The 14,418-nt window shown below is 46.5% G+C and overlaps 1 protein-coding gene across 1 annotated transcript in view; it reads left to right on the top strand.

The window, feature by feature from the left end:
• Window positions 1-14,418, top strand: part of LOC144158627 (uncharacterized) — a 351,003-nt gene that overhangs the window by 186,025 nt on the left and 150,560 nt on the right. The window contains exon 3 of the mRNA XM_077689644.1: window positions 8,115-8,172. The gene's annotated coding sequence lies outside the window, so the exon portion shown is untranslated. The remainder of the gene's footprint in view (window positions 1-8,114; window positions 8,173-14,418) is intronic.

Raw genomic sequence — 14,418 nt, 5'->3', positions numbered from 1 at the left:
TTTTTTTCTAAGGCCAATTTTTCTATAAAGGCTGTAATTTTATCATTTTCTTTAGCAAAAATCTAGCATCTATGTATTTTTTATAAAAGAACACTGGAAATGTCACTGATGTATTCATGTTTTTCTCGTATGCGTAATGGTTTGTTTTTGCTCACCAATGCTTGCAAGTGTGAACATTGCCACCAGATTGAGATGTGTAGACATAGGGTTGCGTATATAAACATCCCGTTCAACATCTGAGTTCACTTTGACTGGACGGCTGAATCAAGGGACAGGCAGACGGACATACAGACAGACCGAAATTTCTGAGTCCAAGTAGCCCAAGAAAAACTAGCGGGTTTAGAAAGCCTCTAATGCCCCTGACACTTTTGTGCGACGTGTAGACACCAGCAAATCGTCGCTTTCGGATCGTTGCCACTTTTGATCGCGTAATAAGGCATTCCACAAATCTATACCATCATCCATACTAGAAGTAGTGATGCAGGGCAACGGATATCCGTACACACTGATATTGCTGTAACAGTGAAGTAAATTCTAAATTTATGGACTATAGTTCAAGGAGTTATTTGATCAGTTGTTAGAGGAAACCGGGGGCGATACTTTTCTCTCGATAGGTGGCACACCGTTTGCACGTTAAAATTGAGGAAGGATGTGCTGAATGTCAGAGGACCAGCTCGTTGTTCAGAAACAACGTGGGAGGCGTATTGCGAGATGAACGTTTAGTTTCTTTTTAATACAGCATGATCCATACCACTTTTACAACAACGAATAAAGTTATTACATCGAATAAACCCGTGCATAACAGAAAAGGGTACATTTAGATTTGCAGCAAATGTTTTTCGAAGGTTTGGAGCTGTGGGAGATTTCTGGTCCCAAACGCCACACCCGCTCAGTTGTCACGTGAAGTGCCCCTTAAAATGACGTTGGGAAGAAAAGAGAGAGCATGTCTTCTATACTTCCGCGTTCGATTTCTGTCGACGTAGGAAGTATTTATTTTCTCCGCAATTCCCGTTTCCACAATTACGACAAGGAAAAAGATCATGACGATGATCATTTAGTTCTGCATGCAAACTATACTTCCCCCTTTTCCCCGTCTGGATGTGCTGCTAAAAAACGTTACAAATAGGCTCCAGCTAACAAAAGGAACTTCTTTCCGAAAATAGGTCTGCTTACACGAGGGAAATGGGAGTCCAAAAAACATTTAAAACTTTACACAAAAGTTTTTCACACCACGTAATGGGGCTGTAAAAATGAGCCTTACATATTCGCGGCCTACAACATTGCGCGCGTTTTAGACATTTTATCAACACTACCTGTCAATAGAGATGTAAGTTTTCACGAAATTTAGATGGGTGTGAAAAAACAGGTTTCTTCATGTTTTTCTAGGAGAATATGAAAAAAATTGAGAAAAGGGGATTCGCACAGATCTATAAAAAATTCGACATATGTCTCAAAAGGTTCGAGCCTTACATGTATTACCAAACTTAAAAAGTGATTGTAGTTCCTGGCGACCACAGCGATGAAACAAAATTACGGCCACTGCAAAAAAACTAGGTAAACGAAATATACATAGAAACGTATTGGGTTCGAACGGAATTTGAACCTGGGTCACCAAGAGCCGCAGCAAACTGTGGTAACTACAGCACTAACCCTGTGTCATGCCGGGATGAAACAAGAATTATCCGGATGCGTGCCGCATGACAGGTGAACGTGGCGACACGGCAAACACGATGCACAAGTGAAGAAGTGTTCGATAAACGCTGGCTTTGACCTTCAAATCACTTAAGAGACTTAAGTGCTCAATGACGTCTTCCCTTTACACTAGAAAGAATATAATTATTTATTTCTGCATCAAAAAAGTCCCATCCGAGCATCTACTGGCAAAATCTTGGCATGATTTCACTTCAAATCATTCATTTCAGAAACCGTTTTCCTCTCTGCAGATTGGTGGCATCACAACAAAGTTCCCCGGAGAAGCTCAGCTTGTTTTTTTTCTCAATATTTCTCCGTAATAATGTTGCTCCGTTTACTCCGCTTCGGCTAATTTAATCTGCAGGGCCGTACCGGATAACGAGCCCGTAGCTGCCTACAAACATTCGCATGTACAGAGGTTTTAAAAACGATGATCACTTTCCAATAGTTTATTTTAAAACTGCACGCAAACTAATTACGAATGATGGCAGGTAGAAATTCAAACGTTGCTATGCGACATAATAGGTACTTTTGCTGCTAAACATAACGGGAGAAAAAACACAAATTTGCAGCCTGTTATTCATGGTCACTAATACCTAATATTTTTCGGATATCAATTGCATAACTGAGGAACTTTGTATACATTATAAACGTTACATATAAGGCGTGCAACAAGCTGTTGCCTTCAACACTAATTTAGCAAGTCAAATTATTACAACGGTTTTACGTCATTAGTCGTTAAAAGTTCTTGCTCATAGAGTTGACCCTAGTGATTTGAACTTCTCTTGAACAAATCTTAAAGGCTGCAAAGTACACGAAGAAGCATTTTACCTTACACGTGAATTCTACAAGACAACATTGCAACATTATTCTTAAATTTAATGAATTAAAAAAAAAACTATCGCGATGCGGCATTACACTGATTTTACCTGTAAAAGATGGCCTGGAATTTCAAGAAAATGCGGAAGAGGAAGGTAATACCACGCACCGAAGTGGTATCATCAAAACAGAAAGCTCGGAAAGTTGGTGCATGCTCATGTTCAAGGGGCCACACCACGTGTGCCGGAGTTACTACCATAGGGCAAGCAAGCAGTTGATGAATAAAAAGTTGAGCCATTCCAAAATAATCAAAGATGGCATAGCGGTGTCCTGTGTAAGGGCTGCAGTGGCTAAGGTACGCCAGCATGTCATAGTAGCATGTTTGCTGGCATACTGGCATGTCATACTGGTGTGGCAAACTTACATGTTTGCCGGTCTCACAGAGCCGATGGCGCGGTTGAGATGTGGTGGGTATCTAGAACACATACTCACGGAAGGCTGTTGAGCGCAGCTGTGCTCGTTGAGTACATCGTCTGTCTCCCCGTTTCCTCGCGGTGGTGTAGCTTAGTCGGTAAGACGAAGGGTTTTCGCTCGTTTCTCTATTGGGGCCAGTAATGTCTTTTATTTAGCCTGGAATTTCCTGCTGAAGACGTCACGAAACGTACCTTGGCTGGTAGAGGGGGAGGAATAAACGTCCCTATGGAGCAGTTAGTCTCGGGGAAGAGTTCTCATTCCAGGACCCCTTGAGACCGTCCGGCTTCTTGGGCTCTCTTCCCTGGTCGTCGGGGTCCGAGCTGGACAGTGGTATACTGCTTCGCAGTAGAAGAAAAACTGAAAAAGTGCAACGCTGGACGGAGGCTGTGACAGAAAAAAAACACCGATCGCAGCATATTAGATGTGCCACAGGTGTAGTGTAGGTTATTGGATTGTTATGTTGTGCATGACAGATCCGGTAGATTGGATGCTGCGTGAAATACAAGGAGCGCGAACGTGCCATCTCAAACATTCGTTAAGAGTGCGTCAAAACTTCACTTACAGTGCGTTTAGTGGATCGCCAAACCTTCAAAGACCCAAATCACCAACGGAGAAGGAACCCATGCGACAATTTTTCGCGCACTAAGTAAACGCATCTACGTACGATCTACAGGTATGCCGATACGTGGTTTACGGGATGAATGTATACTATTGTACTCGTTATGATAAATGCGTTTGTTGTCTTATCTACAACCGTACATTTATCGCCATTTTCAAGTAACCGTAATGATACAATGGAAGCCCTGTTTCACGCACACGCAGTGTGTCCAGAGATCTTATCAGAACTTTTGAGTCGACCAACCTACCTATGGGGAAGTACATTAGTTAGTTGACTGGACGCCATCGTTCTTACTAAGAAAGCTTTAGCTTTAACTGTGTTTCTTTCAGTGCTGCAGCATCAGCACTTATGTTCACCGTTACCACATGATCATGGTAGGCAATCAGGCTCGCTGAGCAGCAGTACCGGAACTCGTACTGCCGACCTGGCTTGTTACAGAGGCTTCTCCGTCAGGGTTAAGGTCGCCAGTAACGTGTTGATGGGACCTTTTTGAAGACCCACGCAACCTATCGGGCGTAGGTAGAACAAGAGGTTTGTCACGTGGCCGTACTGGTCACAGGGGTGAGAAAATCTACAGCGTTCTTACCACTGGTTAAGTCGAGGTCGTCTGTTGGGTCGCCAATATTCATCTACACCGCTTTTGGGGCTAACTTTATGAGAAACTATATAAACCGCTGAAGTGGTCGGTGACAGGAAGGCTTTCTTCGTTGCGTCGAAGTTACAGTTATCCAGGAAATTATCCGAATTAGAGAGCCGTCGTGCGTGATGAAGAAGTTCCAAGGGGTGCTGGTGCAGAACAGTGTGACAAAAATGGTTGTTTGCGGGAACGGTTGGTTTGGGGCTTCGGCGCTTCGAAACATCTTTCTCACTTCAACCTAGCGTAACGACATTAGGGGCTCAGCCACCGACGGCGTCTACATGTTCGGAGCAAATACGACCTCCATGAGTAGAAATTAAACTAAGAACTCCCAGATCTTGATTTGTGCGACCTGTTGAATCGTTTTTTGAGTGTTGCTGCCAGCTAAGATGTCCTGTCGCTGCGCTTTTTAAAGCGAAAGTTTCCATGACTTGCTGATGGCTGGCGTAAGTCGCGTCCAAAACGCACGGCAGGAAAACCAACTTTCCCTGATGATGATGACCATTGTGCGTGAAGGAAAAAAGAAATAAACGTTTGCCGTAGTCGGGATCAGACCTGGGTCCCTCTCGTTATGAAAGCGATGCCTATCCGATTCCGCCATTCCGACACGGTAGAAGCAGTTTGGATTTTGTGAGAGCGAAATTAGACCGAAAAATCATGCACCCCGCTGTCTAATGAAGATGATAATTTAAGGCAAAGCTTTCTTCGTGCTAAATAAAATGGCGAGGAGTCAAAGCCAAAGCTACTGCGATCGAAAGTCCAGACTGCGTGCAAGTCAAAGTCAAAGCTCAACGAGTCAAAGTCGAAACGGTAAAAACCAAGAAATCCCTCACGGGAAAGCTTCGCGTTCAGCCATCGTCCTTTTTAGACGAAGGGGTGCATATTTTTTATTTCGTATCTTATATCGTGGCTCTGTGGTGAGCTTCTGAGCTTGTTCCTGCTTCTGTGGGGTTGTTTCAGTCTGTTATGGCCACATTACTTCCCTGAGAAGGGGTTCCTTTCTTAATTAGAAAGCATAGTGGAGTAAATAACGGCAGGTTTTTTGGCGTAACTTTTCGAAGCGGATATCAGCTTGTGAAGCCTAGGAGTTGAGAAAATACTTAATCAGCAATCTGTGTTTGCGAACTAAGCATATACAGTAGGTTTGAAGTTAGCATAACACAGAAATATCTTTTGAGTGACACTAACGTCTACTTGGCCATTTGATATTGCTAGAACGGCATTTTACCGACGGTACTACAAAAATGGACGTTTGAATGTTTCGAGCAGTTTTGCATCGTCTTAGTAACTCACAGTGATTAATAATCGCACTTACCTCTTGCTTCATCGTAATGTGTGCGCCAAGAAGGCGCTCTAAATAACTGGCCAACAAACAAACAAACAAACAAACAAACAAACAAACAAACAAACAAACAAACAAACAAACAAACAAACCAAAGTAAGAAAAGACCTAACTAAATAATAAAAAGCCTACATAACGAACGAACTGTCTAATTTCCTAAATAAAGAAGAACTAATGAAGTAAGGAACTAATGAACTGTCAAACTAACTAAGGCGCGAACTGACATTAAATAACAAATAACTACTGAAATAACTCACAAAAGTACTGAATAACTGATCAACCAACGAACAAAATAATCAACCAACAAGATAATTACCTACATTATTATGTAATAGCTATAACTAACTGAGAAACGACTTGGTATATATGGACATCCTATGGACATCCACAAGGCGTACGACAACGTCAGCCACGGGGCAATCCTGGAAACTCTCCGAAGTCTTTGTCTACCAGACAAGGTGTGCGCTTTCATCGAGACCTTTCTTACTGGAAGATCCTTCTCTGTACGAATCGGTGGGGCAAGCTACGGCAACTTCACACCAGTTCGCGGAGTACCTCAGGGGTCAGTTATTTCACCCCTCCTCTTTAATATTATGATGTTGCCGCTTGCCTGGCATCTGGGCTCCATACCGGACCTGCATTTCCTCGTATACGCGGACGACATAACGGTATGGACCGTCCACCCAGACCTGCAACGCCAAAACGTGTGCCTTCAACAGGCCTTGAGAGACACGCAGACATGGTGACAATACGCTGGACTAACACTTTCAGCGGACAAAACAGCCGTTCTGTCTGTGGCCAGTGCATGGGGCCGTCGCAAACTAGCGATTTCTCCCCCCATATTGCAACTTTCCGGCCAAACCGTACCCACCGCCGCATCTCTTCGCGTGCTAGGTTTGGAAATCTCTGCGTCTGGGTCGGCTGCCATGTGGCTTCGATCTGCTCGACAAAAAGCAGGACAGATGCTTCACCTGATTCGGCGCATCTCACAGAAGTCTGGTGGTTCCTGCTCTAAGATGGCTCGCCTCCTGGTGAGGTCAGTACTGCAGCCTCGACTGGTTTATCAGGCCCAATTCCAGTACATGACTCAGACGGAGTGGGCCCGACTTGAGGCTATCAACAGAGCCGCTATGCGCACCATCACCTGCTTTCCTGCAATGACCCCGATACCATCGCTCTAAGCTGAGGCTCAGCTGAACACGCTTGACGAACTCGTCGAACAACGTCACTCAGCCCGCATACACAAACGTACTTTTGTTGCGGAAGCAGCGGCCTTGGCTAGCTATATGGGCTGTTCCCTACCTGCTTCACCAGATCGCGCGGTAACCAGGCCGCCGTGGCGGTATCACCAGGTGACCGACAACCGACCACTGACTAGACTGCACACTCGGACTACCGGAAAAGCATGTGCGAGAGGACCACTCCTGACGGCTTCGACCCAGTACGAGGCGATAGAGGCCTTCGTGGACGCTGGTGCCGAGGATGGCGTTTTATCTACGGCGATACAGCGTCCCGTTTATCCTGACGCCTCTCAAACTTGCATCTACCAAACCATTCGCACCCTGCCGTCTCTACTGGCGGAGCTCACAGCCATCCGGGATGGCCTACAGGCACTAACGCCGGCCCTACAGCGCGCCCCCGTTTGTTCCATCCTACATCTTTATACGGACTCCACCGCGGCGATACGGGATTTACACCAAGTATCGAACAATTGTACCATTTCAAGGGACATCCACACACTACTAGACACATACCCCTGCCCTCTTAGGCTGGTGTGGGTTAGGCGGAATACGCTCCCCGCTCACATTGCAGTGGATATGGCTTGTCACCCGACGTATATTCCCCGGCCGCTGCCAATGTTAACAACCGGTCCGATAGAAAACTTTCTCCAACGGAAGGAAGATCTGCGTCGAGCCACACGTGCCCTCATCCCCCCGTGTGGAACGGACCTCCCCAGTAGACTTGCTCGCTGGGAAGAGGTTTTGCTGCGCAGACTTCGCGTTGGAGTGGCACTTTCACCTGCTGTGACCAGGGCGTGACCACCACGCTACCAGGCCCAGTTCGACGACACCTGCCCCTTCTGCCCAGCTCCGGCCGCACAAGCTGACGCAGACCATCTCATATGGGCGTGTCCTTCACTGGCCTCAGCGAGAAAGCGACACCTGAGAGGCACAGGCCTCCATCCTGGAAGACCCCCCGACCTTCAGCGGTGGTTCTGGGGACCCCACCACCACTCCCTTCTTGACTTCCTTCGAGAGACGGGGGCCCATGTATATTTGTAAATATAGTTATTTTATGCCAACGGGCATTCTATCGCAAAAACAGTCTTCGTATATATAGAAATAATTAAATATTGAACTGTTTATCTAACTAAATGAGTAAAACGAACACAAAAACAAGAAGAACCAGCTTCTAACTCTTTGGTGAGCCTTCGAAGTTTTAGCCGTTTTTATGGCTATGAGGGTGCTGGCAATGCTGGGATTTATCTGCACTTCCCGTGTGATAACCTCGCCGTTCTCTTGTGTTTACAGCCAAACACCAGCGGCTTCGAGCACCGCGGCCCAAGGCTGCAAGAACGTCATCACACAGGTACCGTAACTGCCACGTCTCGCTTTTTTCCAAAATGCATTAGGTACATGTAGCACTGGCCAACGTCGGCATGGAGTGAACAAAGTACCTTAGATGTCGCACGGATGTCCACCAATACGATGAGTGGATATTGCAATACGCGATGTCTGCCGCGGGGACCAAACCCGCGTCATTGGCTTTCATAGGCAATAAGCTGACCCTGCCAATTGTGATGATTTTCGTGTGCGTATTCTTGGCAATCCTCCGGACACAGTCTGCATCATCACAGCACTGCACATAGCCTGTGGAACCGGCTGGAGAAAACAAAAAGTAGGCGATAAGATGGCACCTTGCGGGACGCCGATCTAGTTAAGTCGAGGGGCTGACGTTATCTCTCCCCCAGAATTTCATATTTGCGAATAAGTAAGAAGTCAAATAAATTGAAAACTCAGCTGTGATTCAAAATTATCCGTGCTTTGAATGGTGAGTTGTGCCTTACAGCCTCAAAGGCATTTATAATAAAAATGTGTGCTGCTGTTCTTTGCGGCGTTACTAGGAGGAAGTAGAATGTGCTCGCGAACTAGGGGTAGAGCACTGTGGGTTCACTAAAACACGAACTGAAGCTTGATTTGGTTGGTACATACTTTGAATAAAAAAACAGCACGTCAGCAGGGACAAAGAAACAAGGAGAGACACACACTCGAGTTGCATAGCAAATAAATTCGACTATCAACCAGATGTGGTTGCCAGCCTGCGCGAGTGTATATGCCCGCCTTTCGTTGTCCCGTGCAATGCGTGGTCTCGGTATTCCTAGGAATGCGCGCATGGCAGACACTACATTCCCCAAAGTTCAAAAACAAGCTAGTGGAGCAGAGCGTAGAACCGAACATCGCACTTGATAAACTGTGGTCAGCGCATTGAAAGATGTTAAGACATCATTTTAGGAAACAGGTAATTCTTCTGAGGAGTGCTATGTAGTCCAAAACACGCGCACATACGGTCCATTGTGGCGGTGTTTGGACGTTTGACTTCGTGTAAAGGTCTTTCAATAGCGGTTCTTAAAAGTACCCAGAACAAAACAGGGAAAACTATCTCCACCAAAGTGTTTGTGGAGGACACGCCTAGAAAACGATCGATAGTTTTGTTGCGTTTATAGAGCTGAGCATGTACGGCCTACTCAACTGGCAACAATAAAAAATGTGCAAAATCACGTGCTGTAGGCAGATGCATTGTCAGCCCCAAACCGATGTATCGAATCGCGGTGGAAAATAATAAAAGAGAAAAAAAGCGGTCAAGCAGTCCATGCAGACAGGAAGACCTGGTATGCGCCCCAACACCGCTACCCCCCGATTGGTGTATTCTGGCGCCGCCCTTTTACCGAACATTGTTCCCGAAACCACGAGTAGGTTTACACTTTTCTCCTTTTCTCTGGGGTGAGTTGACACGCGCTGTTTTTCACATCCATCTTTGAGAGCCATGCACATCAAAAGGTCGTACTCAATAAAAAAAAATCCGGCTGGCCACTGGCTCAGAAAAACGAAAAAAAGTTGTTGGCGGGGAGGAAATCAGGCGACTACTCTCGATAGGTTGTGGTGTTCACCGCCTACTTCCTGTGTCCCACCCCACCCAGGGCCCGTACGGGCTGTTGATGCTTTGTCGTCCCACAAATCGAAATGCAATGCGTGTGCTAGTTTTTCGATATTTTTGAACGCCCTGATGTTTTTTTTGTTTAACTTCACTGAGAACAACAATATTGCGGTGGAGGCGTCTGGGGTGGCAGTCGCATTTTGTGCGTGGGCGTCGCAGATGTAATGTGCTCGCGCTGGGATGTTGCAACTGGTTGCGGAGGCTGCGTGTCACACGAAGGTAACGAGATTATTTCTTACTCCTATATAGCATACATTTTATCGCAAACGAGAGATAAGCAAGAAGCACGCTATGAAACTCGAACAGAATCGGTAACTGGTGTCCATGGTGCAGTTTCATCCAGAAATGGGCGCCTTTGAACTGAGGCACAGGGCGTTCGTGTGTAGGGCAGCTATTTTGAAGGAGGTATCTGCCAACGCCAGAGCCCACAATTTTGTGCCGGCTGCCGTTGTACCGGCTACCACTATTGTACCGTCTGTCACTGATACTGTCGTAGCGAACAGAAATCTGTGGCGTCACACTGCTTTGGTTATATGTCTACTCCGTATTTGCAAGCAAAGTGCCGAAAAAATTAGTTGCTCGCCGGGGCCATTGATGCGCCGAGTTCCGGGGGTTCTAGAGCCGGCTGTACGGGAGGTGATAATGTTGTTGATGATAAAGATGGTGGTCTTTGTTTTCGGGTCTCGCATAGCACTCATCGTTGTTTTCGTCATTAATGTATATTTCCTTGTTGCGTTTCAGTTTTGTTAAGAAGTCTGTTTATTTTTTGTTACATTCAGTAAAACGATTTTGGAGATTTTTCGTCACCCACGCCAGCGTCGCGAGTTCTCCCTCACGCCACCCACGCGATATCCTGGTTCTATTTGTTTACAGAGCTGTGCAAACGTATTATGCGAAACAGTAGGCTTGTCGCAACTCTTCCCAATATCATCTAGATTTAAGTTTGTGTTGCGGTTTTTGAAATGTGGAGAGTTTAAATTGTTTCAGAAAGTACATTGTATTTTTCTCTGGGTCTCTACATGAGTTTCCTGTTTGAGTGTATCCTTGCAAACAACAAGCATTTATGTAAACAACACTTGTTTTTGTTTTCTCCATGCTTTAAAAAGCGTTAAATTTACAATACAGAATGCATACTCGTTTCACCGAACCAGTGGAACTGACACTGCATGTGCGACTCATTGGCGACACGGAAGCTTTCGAAAAAAATTTGTTGTAATACGATTCACAATACTTGTTTGTGCACTGTGGTTACAGCTGAAGTTTTGACGGATTTAAGTTTGGCCGAACGGGAAATCAAGCATGAAATATTTTAGGTTTACAGGGGCCATGACACAACGTACAACGTAGCTTGAATCACACAAATACCACGAAGGCAGGACCTATGTTCTAAGTTCAACCCAGACTGGTCTCGTTGTTCGAGATAATAGGGATACACTTCGGTCTGTTCTAACTATGGATCGCGGTAATTATGGATATACCAAGTCAGGATGCGGTGCCGTCAAGTATTTACCACACTCCTTGAATAATGACACCGAATCACGCCTCCCACTGGTTTGTACGAATCGCGTGATGATGTTTAAAACAAGCCATACTTTGATGGGAGTGGCTCAAAGACGTCGCGTCGTCTGTGTGGCTTTTTGAACAGCGCGGCGCCTCAGCAGCAGTCATTGTGGCCCAGTTTTGTGCTGTCAAAGTTAACATACATTTCAGTAGCCGGTCCTCGCGTGTTGTCATCGGTGTGTCGAAAGTTTAGTTTGACTCTACTTGTACAATTCTAAACACAACCGTATGTTCATTGCCTGTATTCCAGACGTGACACCGTTACAGAGGTGACTAGCTGAACTGGGTTTTACTAGGTTAAACAGCCACTCTCGTATCCTTCATCTGATGTCACGTACTGACAATCCGTCGTCGCCTCCTCCCGGAGAGCGCCATAGGAAATGTCGGTGTGCGGATTGGCAGCCCCCCTTTTAAAATGCGAATTCATGGGATATAGAAGCACTCTTTTTTAGGGAAAAAAGTTGCAATGAGGTGTGAACTACGGAATATTTGCATGTTGTCTTTACGGTGAATTTGGTCGGCTCATTCCGTACCCGGACGTAAACAAGAACCGCCTAATAATTTACCGGAATGCATTAGTCTGGACAATGCGACGATTAAAAGGAATACGTAGAAATCCTTAGTATCTGTGGGAAGAGGTGGGCACACACTCCTGATGGCCTCACATGTGCGACATTTCGGGGCTGTATCAATGAAGCGAGCGCATTTCCCGAGGCAAACTTGGTCGGTCTTTGATTCACAGCTTTCACCGGAAGCAGGGTACACAGTGAGTCAGACTCTCATATTGATCACACAACAATCTTTGCGACTTGCGAGGCAAAAAATTTATCAGCAAGTTCCACTTTGTGAGGAAGGCGTACCGAAGCTGTGGCGGGCTTTGACACAATCGACGTATCTACGTACTTGTAGTTGGCGATTGAGCCCACTTGTTAGAATACTAGCCTAATGATACGTGCAAGGGCTAGAGCTTCATTCTACCGCCCAAACATGGAGCTGTCCGTTTCGTTCACCTAGGGAAATTCCAAGCAGTCACAGCAGACGGAAACTCTACGATGTTCACGACTTCACTCTGGACTACGAAATCTGCAAGGGTAGATGAAACTTGACCTAATGATGTAGTTGTCTTAGCAGTTAGTTGTCATGTACCGTGTTGTAGGATAGTGAAGGTAAAGCAGGAGTTACAGCGATTTTCGGTAAGCGTACTCCCTCCGTAGGGGGCCATGACAGCGGCCAGCAATTCTTTGACCTGTACCAGTTCACTGAGACATACTTACGATAGATAAATGAAACTTGGCGCAGGCATACGTTGAGTCGTCTTAGCGGCCAAATTTAGCATATTTTTTCCAAGACACGTAAATTAGAGTAAGAGCTACAGAGCGTTCGGAAGAACTGGCGGCGAACATTTCTTAGTGTCGACACGACGCGTAGACGGACGGCCATCGTCTGCGGACGGGAAGTAGCTTTATAAAGTTTCTCTGTATAATTAAGCACGTTGCGCCATTATAACCAAGGTATAGCCAAAAACAACTAGCTGGCTGGGTTACCACATTACAACAAGCGATAAAAGACACTTCTCCTAACATTGTTTGCACTTCCATAAATAGCACGCAGAAATAACTGTTCGACATGTATAAACTAGCCACGCAAACGGACGCAGGTCTCCATCTTGCCAATGGAACATGGTTTTGAATAGTCTCGGAAGTTAGCCACCATGGGATATGACGGCTCTGGCGACGGTTGGTACGCTTTCCGATATGGAGGTCAAAAAGACTGCGGGAACTCACAGGCGCAGGGATATATACAACCCCCCCCCCCCTAACACCCTTCCCAACACCCCCCCCCCCCCAAGAAGGACGACGACATCCCCCCCCCCCCAAAAAAAAAGATTCCACAACCACAACAACCTGCCTAGGAATTTATACAACCCCCCCAAACATCACGCCGACGCCCCCCCCCCAAAAAAAATCAAAATTCTGCATAAACCCCTGCACAGGCGACAGTAAGTTAATCCTGATAAACCGATAAACCACCGGGGATAACTGGTGCGATGTCTTGGAGGGTCAACTGTCGGGCTTCGGAGTTGGGAGTGTTACATTTGAGAAGGCGTCCCCGAACAGGGATCCATTGCCTCCGTCATGCGTGGTAACGTGGTGAAGAGCAGTCAGCAAAGGTTGCTGCCTTGGTGATGACAACAAGAAGCCGCAGGCAAACCTAACTGGTTTACTACATGGCGAGAGATGAGACGAAGCAATACAGGAATAATACCCTTCCGGACGAGAGTACAGCGGGATTCTAACATAGAAACAGCATGGAGTCGCTAATGCAAAACGAACTGAACTATCCAGCGAGAGGGCGGGTTTCATACGCTGTAGCCGTAACGGCTTCGCAGCTTTTTTAGTGCCGCTATGTACAGTGTCCGAAAATAGTAGTACAACACTTTTTCCTGAGTCTGTGAGGGGCGGGCAGTAGCGGCGCTCGTTGAGTCTGAGAGAAGGGGGGAGGGGCGGAGAGGAGATCTTGGCTTCGACGTCCGTGTCTCTGGGACATCTCTACATGAAGATCCGTTGGCTTCGCGTTTTGTAACTGCAGCTTGCTTCAGTCACCGCCAACGGACTCCGCGCGACCGGTGCACATGAGGAAGATAGGCTCTGCCACAGAGCACAGGAGAACTGCACGAAGCTTGCCGTAGGCGGGAACAGAATAGTGGCGCGCTGAATCGTAGCCGCCGTGACCTTTCTGCAGGGCCTTTGAACGGATGACGAACCTGAGTGTTGCAGCGGGGCGAGAAGCTGGTTTTAGAGCGAAAACTCTACTACACAATGTCTCACAAGGTCATTCATCGCGTCCACCGGAGCACAGGTGGGGCAGGAGTGACGTGACGTCACATGATCCGCTAGCAGCTTCGCCGCCGTGTACCATGGGACTAGGAGAGAGTTTAACGGTTGCTTTGCCGGCGCTTGGTCGCTCAGTCTCTGGGGAACCTCAACTAGCCCAACGTTTTTCCTTAAGTGCATTCAGTCTCCTCATGAATGGCACACCGGTTAGGCCATCTGTGCGTGA

The sequence above is a fragment of the Haemaphysalis longicornis genome, unplaced genomic scaffold (assembly GCF_048455015.1).
Source record: "Haemaphysalis longicornis isolate Haplotype H1 unplaced genomic scaffold, Haemaphysalis longicornis Haplotype H1 scaffold_10, whole genome shotgun sequence".
Lineage (NCBI taxonomy): Eukaryota > Metazoa > Arthropoda > Arachnida > Ixodida > Ixodidae > Haemaphysalis > Haemaphysalis longicornis.
This window is presented reverse-complemented; position numbering and strand designations above follow the sequence as displayed.